This window comes from Geotrypetes seraphini, chromosome 8 (genome assembly GCF_902459505.1).
Source record: "Geotrypetes seraphini chromosome 8, aGeoSer1.1, whole genome shotgun sequence".
NCBI classification, from domain to species: domain Eukaryota; kingdom Metazoa; phylum Chordata; class Amphibia; order Gymnophiona; family Dermophiidae; genus Geotrypetes; species Geotrypetes seraphini.
In genome coordinates, this window is record NC_047091.1 from 6,663,287 (window position 1) to 6,679,251 (window position 15,965).

General features: G+C 42.6%; 1 protein-coding gene across 9 annotated transcripts in view; it reads right to left on the reverse strand.

Annotated features, from left to right (window-relative positions):
* Window positions 1–15,965, reverse strand: part of FGR (FGR proto-oncogene, Src family tyrosine kinase) — a 146,565-nt gene that overhangs the window by 82,611 nt on the left and 47,989 nt on the right. For 6 of the 9 annotated variants that reach the window (XM_033954720.1, XM_033954719.1, XM_033954723.1 and 3 more), the window contains one exon: window positions 2,427–2,498. The exons of the other annotated variants lie outside the window; for them this stretch is intronic. The gene's annotated coding sequence lies outside the window, so the exon portion shown is untranslated. The remainder of the gene's footprint in view (window positions 1–2,426; window positions 2,499–15,965) is intronic. 9 annotated transcript variants of the gene reach the window in all.

Consider the following 15,965-nt stretch of genomic DNA (forward strand, 5'->3'; position numbering starts at 1 on the left):
GCTTTATCTCCTTGCGCCACAGGCTTATTGATTTTGTTTTCTTACTCTCTTCCTGTCCAGTTTTGGGTATTGACAATGCCTTAATCCAGTCTCCAGTGCTTGGTCTTCCATTGTGCGCTCTCTTTCCCTCACCGTTCAGCTCTGGCCCTTCTTATTTTCTAAGATTTATAAGTTCATGTTCTCCCAGGCCAATACTGCTGAATTGGAAGGATGTGATAGGTAACAACCTAGACTGTAAAGTCTGTAGGGCATAGGATTTCAGGAAGCTGTGTGTATTTTGGAGTGCTCTGGGTTTTTTTTGTTTTATTACATATTCAATTTGTGGACCTAGGAAAGCAGAATAAAACAAAAAATAAGGTCTTGCTTTCATCAGGTTCCTGGAGGTACAGGGAAATAAACCCCCTCCTTTACTAACGCGTGGCGCGGGTTTTAGCGCCGGCAGCAGCGGTAACTGCTCTGAAGCTCATAGGAATTCTTTGAGCATCGGAGCAGTTACCGCCACTGTCTGCGCTAAAACCCGCGCTACGCGTTAGTGAAGGAGGGGGAAAGTGACTTGTCAAAATCACACAGATGGTCAAGGACCTCTCCAAAATTGCAGTCTGCTGCTATAACCATTAGACCTCTCTTCCTTATCTGAATGCTAAAATTAATGCATACTGTAAATACAAGAAAAACCTTTAACGGTGTTACATGTGACTGTTCAGGATTTTTCATGTCATATCTGCTTTGCTTAGCATGCGATGAAGAGGCAGTTTCATCAATAGTTTATACAATATGAGGAGTGCTTTAAGTATATGAGCTTCACCTCGCCCACACGTTATGAGCATTCCTGTAATTTCTCCTTCGGTTCCCTGAGGCAGGAGCGAAACGTGTCTGTGTCACGTCGGAACCCACAAGCTGAAGTTAAGTTTGTTGTTTCAGACCAAGTATTTAGCGATTGTTATCTTTACAAACTTAGTAGCTTGATGCACTTAAGGCAATCGTGTATAATAGTTAAAAACTTTACAGCTGGTGCTTTGAATTACGCAATGATTGGGCGGTGAGGTGGTTGTGTTGGGTTCTCCCTGTTATCACCTCCATTTCTCTGAGCACTTAAACTCACTATCAGTTGTATATCCTTGCAAGCACCTAATGATTTAGAATTTGAGTGATTATTTTTTATTTTTAGCAGTTAAACTCAGCAGCTTTGTTTGCTCTGCTACTACTCAGCATAAGTGAAGCACCTCAGGATAACGTTTCTGGCTGTACCAGTGCCACCAGAAACCGAAATATACCATTAACTATTGAAACCTTTCAGCTCCAGAAAGAGGTCCACCCTTTAGCTGCCACCAGGGTTCAGAATGCTGTAGAGATGGAGGTGGAAACAATTTGAGGTGGAGTCTGAGTTAGAGTTGGAAAAATCTACCAATTCTAACACCAGCTCCAAAATTGAAACAACAATATCATTTAGGGTAAATGTATTCATTAATAGATGTGTGTGCATAGTGGACAGGTACTTTGTACTGTTAGGATACTTCTTTACAAAATTAGGACTATGTATGTGTAATTAATCAAATTTCTCTTAGATTTGTTATACATAGTAGGAGTCAGTGTCGGAGTTGAAAAGTAGAAAACTGGAGGAGTCAAATTCCGATGAACGTTGGACCACTGTCGGAGCATTTAGGGGCAAATTCTATAAGAAGCGCCCAAAAGTTAGGCGCCAAAATAGGCACCGTTAAGTGCGATTCAAGCAAAATTGACTGCTGTTTAGTGAATCATGCTGAGCGGCACCTATTTTGGAGGTGCCTGATAAATAGGCCAGCTCTAGGCACAACTAAAAGGCGGCCATGCGAGCGCTTAACATGCGAGTCTGTAACAAGGCGCCTAGCACATAGCCACGCCTAGCATGCATAGCACCTAGTTTTTTGAAGGCCGCTTAAATTTTTAGAGGCGCCTTGTTACAGAATCTCTCTTTCTTGATAGGCTCCTGTTTCAATTATTGCTGATTAAAAAGCTTTCCGTGCTCAATTTAGATAGGCGCTTATCTAGATGGGCGCCATCAAAATAGGTGCCTACCGGTTACAGAATTTGGGCCTTAGCGCCCCAGGCAACTGTAGAAACCTCTACAGCAGCTTAGTAAAAAAATGGTCTTTATGAAAGCTTTAAAGGCAGAACCTTCTTTAGATCAGATATGAGCCTCCAACGTGAAGGAAAAGGTCCAGCTTTTGAAAGCTTGTCAAAAAATGTATTATTGGTCCAAAAAAAAAAAAAAAAAAAGCATCATTTTCTTTTCCTTTGTTTTATTTCTGCTTTATTTCTATTTATTATCTGTAAAGCAGACTAATATGCCAACCCCACTACATTATTCACAAATACATCACATCACAGAGTGACCCATGCTGCATACACAGTTTCCAAAGTTCCTCCTTCAGGAGGGAGACTCTTACTCTCTCCAAAGCATATCACCAGCACATCTTGGTACATGGGAAGGAGATATTTTCAGACTTTTCTGTTTGTGCCTGGAAGTAAAGCAGAAAAGAGGTTTCAGGGAAATAAATCTCTTTTCCCAGTAAGTCATTTCATGATGGATTTTGTCTAGCAAAATCCAGGTGCTTAGATTGCCAGGGACTTTAAAGCCATCAGTATGAAGAAAGATGAAACATGGGTGGGTGGAGGGACTAAGCTCCCTGGTTTTTTTTCATACTGTTTTCCACAAATGTTGCCACAGACCTCTAAGCAGTGCACAGAAATACAGGGAGCAAAGCAAGATTTAGACAGTTTTAAATTCCCTTTGTGCGGCAAAGGGAATGGAGACTTGTATACCACCTTTTTGTGGCTTTGGCATTTCAAAGCTGACATTCAAAGCAGTGGGCACTGGAGGATTAAGTGACTTGCCCAGGGTCACAAAAAGCAGTACAGGGATTTGAACTCACAACCTCTGGGTGCAGAGGCAGCAGCTCTACCAGTGAGCCACACCTTCCCCTTGTGAGCTTAGGCAAGTTATTTAATCCTCCATTGCCTTAGCTACAAATTTAGTAGTAAGTCCTCCAAAAACAAGGAAATATCCATTGTACCTGAGTATAACTCACTAGGACCTACGCCAATGTAATTTTAATAGTACAGGAATGATATGACAGAACAGAGAGAAAACACAGACAATTGTCAAAAGCTATTTACCCAAGTGAACGAGGTGTCTGAAAATTCCTCACCCTGAACCTGACTGAAAAATGCACACGGTATATCAATTCCATGACCCTTTTCCCTTTAAGAGGATGAACGCCATCCAGTTGATATTCAGACTGCAGGAGGGAGGCCAGATAACGCTAATGGTTGGTGCTGACCAAGGATATTCAGTGCCAAGCAATTTCTGGTGACCATCATTGAATATTGGGGGGGGGAGGATGGCCAGTTTAAACTTAACCAGCTAAATCAATATTCAGCACTGGCAGCCAAAAACAGGACTGGTATTTATGCGACCTTGGCTGGTCAGTGCTGAAAATTGCCAGTTAACGCATGATGTAGCCAATTAAATTTTAGCTGCTGACCACAGATATTCAGCAGAGATGGCCAGTTTTCTCACACTGCATATTCAGATTTAAGTAGATACAAGGTGCTATTTAACCAGCCAGCGCCAGTTCAGTAGCGCTGAATATCACCCAGAGCGAGTACTTTTGGCTGCATTAGTAGGCCCTTCTGGGGATGTGTTCAGGACAAGAGGGAAAGTTAGTAAAGGACATGCATTGCATTTTCCAAAACACTTGCATTAGTATTTTTAATATGTATGCATGTAATTTTGTAAACCGCTTAGTATTTATGCGGTATGTAAATTTTTAAATAAACAAAGATCAGGATGGTCCATCCAGTCTGCCCAGAAAGGTGGCTAGGTTTATAACTACCATTTCATGCAAGTTACCTCCCTCTACACCTTTTTGAAAGTTTTGCTATCAGTGGAAACACTATCCCCTTCCTTTACTAATGCGTAGCGCGGGTTTTAGCGTCGGCAGGAGTTCTAGGAGCGTCGGAGCAGTTAGTAAAGGAGGGGATATATTTTTTATTCCACCTTTTGTTAATTCTACGGATATACTGCGAGGAAGGAGGGTTTTGTGGCTCAAGACTACTGCTGTGCTGATGCTTTGAGGCGGGAGGTGAGGTTTCACAGCTGCTTTGGGGCTTGAGGGAGGATATGTGGTTCAGGACCCTGCCACTGGTGCTTTAGGGGACTTTTTTTTTTTTTTCACTGGTGATTTTTGTTGCCGGTTGGGTGAGAGTCCTGTTTAACTGAGACTCTACTGTACAGGGAATTCCTAAAAGACAATCAACATGATATATAAGGAAAGTGGGAGAGAAATACAACATTTAAAAATAAAGGATACAGAAGCAAAGCACAAAAGGGTAAAGGGTAGAGAATGACGCGGGAACTCATTTTCCCATCCTGTCCTGGCGAGTTCTTTTCCTGTCCCTGCCCCATTCCTGCAAGCTCTGTCCTCATCTACACAAGCCTCACCTCAAACACTTATGATTTTAAAATGTTTTGAGGCTTGTGCAGTTAAGGTAGAGCTTACAGGAATGGGACAGGAGAAGAGTTCCTGCGGGGGCAGGAAAAAAATTGTCCCTGTGTCATTCTCTAGTAAAGGGTATAAATTTAAAATTGTCCAATCTTTGTCTTAAGTATGGATTAAAATAATCCCGTTCCTATTTGGTATAAAGAGAGTATGGTATATAAAATGGCAAAGAAGCCACATACATTGTACGCGTCTTTAAATAGGAAGGTTTTTAAGTTAGATTTAAACCTATCTAAGAAGGATTCTTGACGAAGATAGGAAGACATAGCATGCCTTAGTGTGGGAGCTGTTACTGAGAAAATAGATTTACAAGTGGTATCGTAAGTAATATGTGATGAAGGAACAGTAAGATTTTGATGGCTGGAGTACAATGTTCTTGAAGGATTATATGGAAGAAGTAATCTGTCTATAAATTCTAGAGAATGTTTATATCTAGATTTAAAAGTAAGAAACAACATTTTATATGTCGGTCAGTGAGTGATGGGTAACCATTGAGCATCGATAAAAAGCGGAGTGACATTGTCAAATTTCTTAGCCTTTGACAAAAGTTTCATAGCAGTGTTTTGTATTATTTGTAATCAATACATCTACACCTGTATCCCTCCCATTGGAGACATCCTGCATTATGCTTTTGCTGATAAGCGACAAAAAAGATCTATTTTTAAAATTTTTTAAAAATTATGCAATCACAGAAAAGTCAGATAAAAAGGAATAGGAGTTACTTTCTCTTTAAAAATTGCTGTTTAGCCCTCAGGTAAATAGTACTTTATAGCAAAGTGGCACTTTGAAAACTGTATTGTTTGGCATGTCAATGAAGGCTAAAAGCCAAAAATCCTCTAATAATAACAGGCTTCTTCTCATTATGACAGAGATCGCCATACAACAGATCACAAATAACTGGAAAAATTGGAAGAGGCTGAACTACAGCTTTTGTGGAATTCATTATGCCACATATTCAAAATGGAAAGGATAATAGCTATACAACAGGGAAATTTTAAAAAAATTTCAGGTTATTTGGGAGCCATTAACAAAATTTTGCAAAGATTGAAAGTATTGTATAGAATAAACATTAATTTTTTCCTTTGATTCATATACGTCCAGGGTGGGGCGGGGGGATGGGATTATTATTTTTTCTTTGGTTTCTTTTAATTATGAATAAATATAGGATACAAGGAAATGGGATTATTCGATATAGTTTAGAATTTGATGTTATATTAAGTGATTTAAGTATAAATGATTGTATTATATGTTACACTTACTGGGAGCTTTAAAAATGAATAAAGATTAATTAATATAACAAGTTATGGGGAGGAGGGGGGGAAATAATTGTTTTCTGTATTAATTGTGTAGTTAAATGTGCCTTTTCTGTAATGTTTACATATAAATTGATTGTATGGCACTGTCAAAGTTTGAAAACCAATAAAGATAAATAAAAAAAGAAAGAAAGCTATCCCTTTATTTCTCATTGGGTCTCACTAGTACCTTTCTCCACAGGTTATGTAGAAGGAGCTATGATGGCTCTTCAAATATTTCCACCTTTACCTAAAACATTCCTCAGCCCAATGCAGGTTTAAGATCCTTTCTCCTAGGACAAGCAGGATGAGTCAGCCACATATGGGTGTTGTCCCAACAGCTCCCAATTTGCGGATAAGCTCTCCAGTAGCACAGAGAGATTATTTTATTTTATTTTATTTTTTTCCTCTGAGTACGTGCAGTGCCCGGGCCCCACTGGGCATGCCCGAGCACTACCTATTTCCCCCTGCTTCCCCCTAATCCCCAGTATTTAGTCTCCGCCCGTTCCCATCGGTCGGATTTTCTACAGCTCTCCATTACAACTTTTCTACCATCAAGACTTTTTCAACTTACCATCTTGAAGATGCCAGAAACATCAAAGAAATGTCTGGGATGCAGAAAAAGGATGAGTATACTGGATCCTCATGAATTGTGCGTCCGCTGCCTGGGTCTGGGCACAAGGACCAGTGTTGCTTGCATTGTGCCCGCCTGTCTCCACGTGCACGCAAGCTAAGGAAGAGGGCACTGAGAGGCTTCATGAAGAGAAGTGAGGCCCGAGAATCTTCCTCCAGCAGCCATCCTCATCGGAATGCAGCAGCGGGTGATCCACAAACTACGGTAAGAAGCCTCCAGGATGCCCTGGCTCAGCTAATCCCCCTGCCTGCACTCGGCCCGGCAGAGAAATCTCTCCCAGAGTTCCTGCATGCTGCCGCTTGTAGCCAGCCCCTGCAGGCAGCCGATTGGGGTTTCACCCTCCAGACTGAGCAATCTCTCCCGGAGTCCATGAGGACAGGGTGGTGCTCCAGCAACACCTGGACGGTGTGCAGGCCTGGACTACCTACATCAACAGGACGCAACGGCCCGGACAAGCCTCACAACTGTTCGTCTCCTATGACCAAAACAGACCAGTTTAATTTGTTTAAGTTCTGCCCAATTGCTAATTGTTTAAGTTCTGCTAAGGATCACTAGACTCTATTCAATTGTTTAAGTTCTGCCCAATTGCTTACGTTCACCAGATTCTATTTAATTGTTTTAAGCTCTGCCCAATTGCTATGGATTCACCAGATTCTATCTAATTGTTCTAGTTCTGACCAATTGCCTAGCCTATTTAATTGTTTAAGCTCTGCCCAATTGCTAAGGTTCACCAGATTCCATTTAATTGTTCTAGTTCTGCCCAGATTCTAGTCCTCCAGATTCTATATAATTGTTCTGGTTCTGCCCAATTGCCAAGCCTATTTAATTGTTTAAGTTCTGCCCAATCACTAGGGTTCACTAGATTCTATCTAATTGTATATGCTCTGCCCAATTGCTAAGGTCCACCAGATTCTTTTTAATTGCTCTAGTCCTAACCAATTGCCAAGATTTTCCTCTATTCCTGCCTCCTATCCCTCCCAAAGGCTTCCCCAACCCCACCATGAAGCCACACCCGTGGATTCTTCTTCTCCTTCTCTGCACATCCTCCAATATCACCCTCTGCCTGTAACCTCCCTCTCCCAACTTACCCGACCCCATAAATGTCAGTACTATTTGCCCAGGCATCAAAATCCCCACGCTATTGCGCGCCAGAAATCATCCTTTCAAAAAAAAAAACCCACGGAGAATTAATCATGCCTCCTTAAAGCCCATTCCCCCTGCCAACCTTCCCAACCTTGCCTCTGACTCTCTCACCCCAGTCCCGTCACTTTACTGCAATGCCAGATCCGCATGCAACAAAACCCAAATTTTGAAGGACCTACTTGAAGATCTTGATCCAGGATTCCTATTCATCACAGAATCATGGATTGCAAAAGATGACATATTTACACAAAACGAGCTTTGTTCTCACGGTTACCAAGGCCTCTTCTCCCCCAGAATTAACCGAAAAGGTGGTGACTTGGCACTCCTCCACAAATGATTCTTCGATGTCCAGCTTCTCGAAAAGGGCAGCCATGCCTCTCTAGAAAATATGCTAGTCTCTGTCAACGACGAACTCCATCCTCACCCACTGGGTATCCTGCTATTATATCGTCCACCATCCCCCTGGAACAAATCTTCTGAACCTGTCCTCGAGATCATTACAAACGCCTTCCTCAAATTTCATAGATTACTAATCATCGGGGATATTAATCTCCACCTAAACGATACCTTCTTTAGGCTTCCCCCCCCCCCCCCCCGGCACTCTCTCCAACCCATGAAAAGGGGCACACGCTAGACATCATCAGTTTCCTCAATCTCACCGATTTCAAAACTTCGGTCGATGACACTCGGGAACATGTCCCTTGGTCCGACCACTTGCCTCCCCATTTTCATGTCTCACCTTGGGTCCCCACCTCGTTCCTCAAACTCCAAATTGCTAGCGAACTGTTCTGGACCAAATTCCTCAACCTAATTTCCACCATTCCTAACCCTCCAAACCCTGAATCCAACTGGCACAACTGGATCACTCTCTCTGAGACCACCTACCACTCCCTCGCACCACTATCCACTAAAACTGTCTCCTACTCCCGCAAGGCCCCTTGGTACCTTCCATACCACAGAGAACTGAAGCAGAAATGTCGAATACTGGAACGCAAATGGAAAAAAAATCTAAATCCCCCACAGACAGACAGTCCTGGAGGGTTAATATTAAGTCCTACAATACTGAACTAAAAAAAGCAAGGAAGAACTACTACGGTAACAAAATCTCCAGATCCAACAACCAAAGTAATACATTGTTTAACATCTGGCGTTCCATATCCTCTAAACATGACGCCACCACACTCCCCTCCTCTCCATCTGCAGACGATCTAGCAAAATTCTTCAATGAGAAAGTCACTACCTTACGATGCTCGTTCCCACCAGCACCCTCTTACAACTCTCTGTTGTTCACCGACTCCAACCCTACTCTAACCGTCGCCAACCATATTCCAGTCGACAGATCCTGGACTGCCTTCGAGCTCATATCTAATTCCCAGATGGTCAAACTCTGCCTCAAGTTGAAATCTTGCAACTGTACCTTGGACCTTTCCCCTCCTACCTATAGGAGAAAATTCCCACACAAGCCATCTCATCTCTCACCAAACTTATAAACTCTGCCTTACTTTCAGGCCTATTCTCTGCAGAAATGGGACATTCCCCACTACTGAAAAAAGCTGATCTAGACCCCTCCATATCATCCAGCTATCGCCAATAGCAAATATTCCTCTCCTGACCAAGTTGCTGGAGTCCATCATATCTACCCAACTTTCATCCTATCTTGAGAGATTTTCCATTCTCCTACCCTACCAACATGGCTTCAGACCCAACTTCAGCACCGAATCCCTATTGGCCTCATTAATCTCAAAGGTTCAACAACTTCACTTTTGCAAAAAGTTTGCTGTTCTTCTTCAATTCGACCTTTCTGCAGCTTTCGACATTGTCCATCATGATATACTAATTCTCCAACTTTCTGAAATTGGCATAAACTCAACAATCGTAGATTGGTTCTCAAAATCCTTACATTCCCGCTTCTACTTCGTTAACATGAATGGCTCCTCATCCCTCCCGTGGAAACCGATTTGTAAAGTTCCTCAGGGTTCACCTCTATCCCCGATTCTTTTCAATGTTTATATGTCCTCCCTGAAACTCCAACTGTCCCCCTTGGAAACACTTTACACTTACGCCGATGACATCCTTGTCCTCCTCGAGACCGACTCTAACCTCACCAATCTCTCTGAGAACATCTCTTCATGTATATCGAACCTCCAATCCTGGGCCCTCATCGTACAAATGAAATTAAACGAGACCAAAACAAAACTACTTTGGCTCGGCCCAAAATTAGATCAGCTACCCACCCTCATCCCACTATCCTCTGGCACCACATTGCAGCTTGAGCACTCATGCAAAGTTCTGGGTATCATCATTGATTCCACACTGTCCTTCAACGACCACCTTAATTCCTTAGTAAAAAAAATGCTTTTTCAATCTTCACATGTTAAGGAAAGTGAGATCCTGCTTCCATCATCAACACTTTGCCGTCCTCGTACAATCCATCATTCTTTCCAGACTGGATTACTGTAACTCCATCTACTTAAGCCTAACAAAGAAAAGCCTTCATAGACTCCAGCGGATTCAGAACACCGCAGCTAAACTAATCTTCGCAAAAAGCAAATTTAATCACGTCTCCCCGCTTCTGTCTAAGCTTCACTGGCTCCCAGTAATCCTTAGGGTTCACTACAAATGTGCCTGCCTAACCTTCAAGTCTCTACACGGCATCCTGCCTCCCCTTTTTCCACTATCTTGGAACTCCTCTAATCCCAACACCACCAGATCCACTCAAAAATTCAAACTATCCTTCCCCTCTTTAAAAGGCATATCCCATGCAGGAAAATTAGGGACTTCCCTCTTCTTCAGGATCACCGAACTCTGGAACAGCTTTACTACCCCGCTTCGGAGCCTGACCTCCCTCCAACTCTTCCGAAAACATTTGAAAACTTGGCTTTTCTCTAAAATGCAATGACCCCTCCCTCTTCGATATACTAAGTCCCTCTAAACTTCTCTTTCTAAGTCCTTCTACTTTTCATTGTAGTTCCTTTCTATATCAATTCTTGTAAACCGTGCCGAGCTCTGCTTCTGTGGAGATGATGCGGTATACAAACTTAAGGTTTAGTTTAGTTTAGTTTAGTTTAGACCAGAACTGCTGGTCACCAAACGCACGGTCTCGCGCTGCATACCCCAGTGCATCTCCTTCACCTATAGAAGAGCGCAGCGTGAATCGCCGGTGGGAGCCCACGCCCACCAGCACAGAGCCGTAGCCACCACTCCGGCTCATCTACACCACACACCAATAGAGGACATCTGTGATGCAGCCACTTGGTCCTCCATGCACACCTTCACCAAGCACTACTGCCTCGACATAGCATTCCACGCCCCAAATGCATTTGGCCGAACAGTCTTGCAAGTGGCCCTTCCCTCCTGGGAGGGACAGCAACCACTAGCACAGCCTTGACAAACACTGATCAAGTAGGGTGTTATAGATATTGATTAAGTAGGTCTTCCAGTACTGTCTAGACTAAAGGTTGACTATGCAAGTGCGAATTGTCACATGCAACTACAAATTGTCTCTGTTGACCAGTTGGTTTCTCACTGTTCATTGATTGTTATTGACCAGTTTTACTGTTCCGTGAGGTTTATTGCCCAGCTAACACAGCACTTTATCAAAAACATTGTTTACACAACTTAACCTGCTTCGCCTGATTATCCTGCCTGGCTCGGCCTCCATAGCCAGGTGAGGGATGCACAGAGTGCTAGGGCGCAGGTCCAATTGGTACATCCCTCAGCTAGGGAGTCACCCATATGTGGCTGACTCATCTTGCTTGTCCTAGGAGAAAGTGTAGTTACTTACCTGTAACGTAGGTTCTCCGTGGACAGCAGGATAGTCAGCCACACAACCCACCCGCCTCCCCGTACAGCCGACCCAGCCACAGCTAGGAACATCCTGGGGATTAGGGGGAAGCAGGGGGAAATGGGTAGTGCTCAGGCATGCCCAGTGGGGCCCGGGCACTGCACGTGCTCAGAGAAAAAAATAATAATAATAAAATAATCTCTCTGAGCTATTGGAGAGCTTATCCGCAAATTGGGAGCTGTTGGGACAACATCCATATGTGGCTGACTATCCTGCTGTCCATGGAGAACCTACGTTACAGGTAAGTAACTACACTTTATCCGAAATCCTTGGGACCAGGCCTATTTCAATTGGTGGAACTTTTCAGTTTTTGTAATGGTAAATGTTAAGTCAGAAAAAGACCATAAACTTCCCACTAAACTTTTTTATTTCAACATAAGGCAAACATTAAACCAGTTTCTCTCAAACTTTTTTAGTTCCGGCACACTACACAGAGCAAATGTTTTTCGCAGCACATTATAATTGAAATTATAAAACTGCAAAACCAACAAAAAAATTAATTTGAGAGTTATTTATTTATAGTACTTTAAGCTATGTATGGGTAATTGTAACAATGGAGAAACTAAAGTAGATAGAATAGAATTGCTAATCAATGCAATGGATGTGCTTGTTTGTGAGTGCAAATTAACTCAAAATGTGGCTCAATAGTCGACAAGCAAACACGCATTTCATCAGCCACCATCTGCAGTTGTTCTACTAAAATGGTATGTGGTCTTCATCATAAGGCATATGGGGACAGACTTATAGATCTCAATATGTATATACTTTGGAGGAAAGGCGAAAGAGGGGAGATATGATAGAGATGTTTAAATACCTATGTGGCGTAAATGCGCATGAGTCAAGTCTCCTTCATTTGAAAGGAAACTCTGCAATGAGAGGGCATAGGATGAAGTTAAGAGGTGATAGGCTCCGGAGTAATCTAATGAAATACTTTTTTACAGAAAGGGTGGTAGATGCGTGGAACAATCTCCCAGAAGAGGTGGTGGAGACGGAGACTGTGTCTGAATTCAAGAGGGCCTGGGATAGGCACGTGGGATCTCTCGGAGAGAGAAAGAGATAATGGTTAATGGATGGGCAGACTAGATGGTCCATTTGGCCTTTATCTGCTGTCATGTTTCTATAACCATAAAGTTTTATGACATCACAATGCAGGTGTGAAGAGCCTTAGCCTATAGGAAGAGGAGATGCAAATGTTAAGAGCCTTAGCCAATAGGGAGAGGAGGAGATAGTGGATGTTGCAGATGGACAGACTGGATGGGCCATTTGGCCTTTATCTGCCATCATGTTTCTATGTTCTCTTTTTTTTTCCCCATTTAAATTTTGTTAGAACTGAAAATCCAAGTTCTCAAAGATAAGAAGATCCAAACGGTAACAAAGCCTTGATGGCTTTGCTGCTCAAGTTAGCTGCTGCATTAAAAAAAATAAAAATAAAATTACTTGCCGTTAGTTTTCAAGGTCCAATCACATCAAAGAATGATTCTTGTCTGGTGGTTGTATCCTTACGTATACAGATGCTTATAACAGTGACGTACTCTTGCATATGTGACGTACATGTCCTCTATTCTAGTGTACACTTATGAAGGGAATTTTAAAAAATAAAGTAAAATTCTGGAATCTCTTTGGGGCACACACTTCAAACACAAACTACGGAACCACTTCTCACTGCCACCCTGAATGGAATCTGAACCTCTCTTTGCCATTTTTCCAAATTTTGGCTTTTGGAATTTTGGATAAAGGATCTGTACTATAGACACATTCCATTCTATCCTTGATTTTCAAGTCAGCATCAAGAAGGAAATTAGCCCCCTCTTTTACTAAGGCACATTGCAGAACCACCAGTTTTGGTTTTGTAAAGAGCCAGTACAACCCCATGCTCCCTGTCGTATCATCCACCACCTACATTTTCTGCAGTATGGTATAAGTTTTATAGGCCGGGTCATCAACCAAAATGGAGCTCGATTCGGTTAACACTAAGTAAAACATAATACAGAACGAAACAGAGGAATAACCTAAATTAGAAAATGAAATAACTCATTTCCAAAATGTTTGGCAACCAGAAAAATCTTCAGTGCTTTTTGGAATAATAAGAAGTGGGTCAAACTTCTTAATGAAAGCGGAAAATTGTTCCAGATCTCTGTCAACTTGGAAGCCTCCAGCCAATCTAGTGTGAGAATCAACTAAGATTTAGCAGTTTTGATATTGTGATTTTTCATCCGTCTTTTTAGACAAAGGGAAAGGGGCAAGAGGATCTCAACTGACTTCATGTCTCCCACTCTTCTTTGCCCTCCCCCAGTCCTAAGTTTAACTGAAAACAAAGGAAGTCTCTGATTCTGAGAAGGCTTCTTGTCTTGTCTCTACTGGAAGCATCGCTCTATATTCTAAACTATTTAAAATGCAAAGACACTGAGGGGGAGGGAACAAAAAGACTAATTAATTCCTTTGCTTGCTAAAGAGTAGTATTTTCCACTCTTCCCTCCCACCCCCCACACCTTCCATTGCCGACACATAGAGCAGCTCCAAGGGATTGTGCTCCCATCCAGGCCCCTGTGAAAAGCCCCATTGAGCAGGGAAATGCAGAAGGCACAGCTCTGATAACTCGGGAGCTCTCCAGCTGATCCAGCTGACAGTAAGACTGGGGGTCCTATGAATCTGTAATTGTAGTGACCTGTCAACCCAGTTACACAAGGACCTATTCAGCTCAGGAACCGCTGCAGAGCTGGACTCCCTTCCTGTGCATCTTACAGCAGGCTTCATGGGGGAAGGGAGGAGGACTGGGGCACCTTGCCAGCTTCTGTCCCCTGCCACATGTGATTTCTGAAGGTTGGGGTTTTTTAAAGACCTTTTGTGAGAAGTTCACACAAGATAGTGTATAAGCTTCCGGATCTTATGTATCTCTATTAGTGAGGCCGGGAAACCTGCCCTTAGACTCACTTCCAAAAGAAACACTGATCAAGGCCTTTATCCTGATTTGAGTGAAGAAAATGTACTCATTGGCTACAATGCCCAGGGTCATTTCACTACCATGTTGCAAAAGTATTCTGCCTAAAGTTTACAACAGTGTTTTCTCATCCCTGTTCTGGGCACTCCCAACCAGGCAGGTTTTCAGGATATCTAGAATGAATATGCATGAGATAGATTTGCATGGAATGCAAATTGTAGTACCTGAAGATTGGAGGGTGGCCAATGTTACACCAATTTTTAAAAAGGATTTCAGGGGAGGTCTGGGAAATTACAGACCGGTAAGCCTGATGTCAGTGCCGGGCAAAATGGTGGAAACAATTATAAAAGATAAAATTGTGGAACACGTAGGCAAGCATGATTTAATGGGACAGAGTCTGCATGGGTTCAATCTAAGGAGATCTTGCCTTTGAAGGTGTGAATAAATGTGGATAAAGGTGAGCCAGTTGATGCCTCATTATAATGCAGTCACCCTTTCAAAAATTAAGGGCTCCTTTTAGGAAGGTGCGCTAGTGTTTTTAGCACGCACAACGGATTAGCGCGCGCTAGCTGAAAAACTGCTGCCTGCTCAAGAGGAGGCGGTAGCGGCTAGCATGCGCAGCATTTTAGCATGCTCTATTCTGCGCATTAAGGCCCTTACGCCTTCGTAAAAGGAGCCCTAAATGCTGCTACTGTAGATTTCTTTAGCGACGTCACTCCAGATATCAGCTCAAATTTGATCACATTATGATCACTGTTTCCTAGCAGACCCAACACAGAACTTAATAATGACACACGCACAAGTATGTTTGATTTAAAAAAAAAAAAAAAAAAATAGGCACCACGTGGCCTCTGAACCTATGCGACCTATTAAAAATCACCCTCCTATCTACTAGCCAAAAATTCTACTAGAAACACATCCAGGAAACAGGACAGCAAAACTGTAAAATTAGGGAAAAGCCCATTGGAACATGTTTTCAATCTAAATTGCATTATCTCCCTCCATTCCCTGCTGGCACGAGTACAGACTGGACCCAGGCCTCTTATGTCTCCAGCACTGTTCCTACCTTTCCTGACTTACAAAATTGGGAGGGCTGATCCCATCCTTCCCATATAGGTCCGATGATATGATTACGTAACCAGAGGCTGGGTTTTTGTAATTAATATATATTAGTGACACACAGTCTAGATAGAGAATGATACGGGCGCATAATTTTCCCCTCCCCGCGGGAACTCATTTTCCCATCCTTGCGAGTTCTTTTCCTGTCCCTGCCCCATTCCTGCAAGCTCCGTCCTCATCTGCACAAGCCTCAAACACTTTAAACTCATAAGTGTTCGAGGCTTGTGTGGTTAAGGCAGAGCTTGCAGTGACAAAACTTGCGGGGATGGGAAAATTGAGTTCCTGCAGGGACAGGGACAATTATGTTCCTATATAGTGAAAGGAGAACAAGCTATTACCCTTCCTAAGAGAGACACCAGTGAAGCAGAAGCATCTGCACTACCTCCAGATTAAGCTGAAATTCAACCACAGAATAAAGTAAAAGGTTATTATTATTATTATGTTCTTATATCCC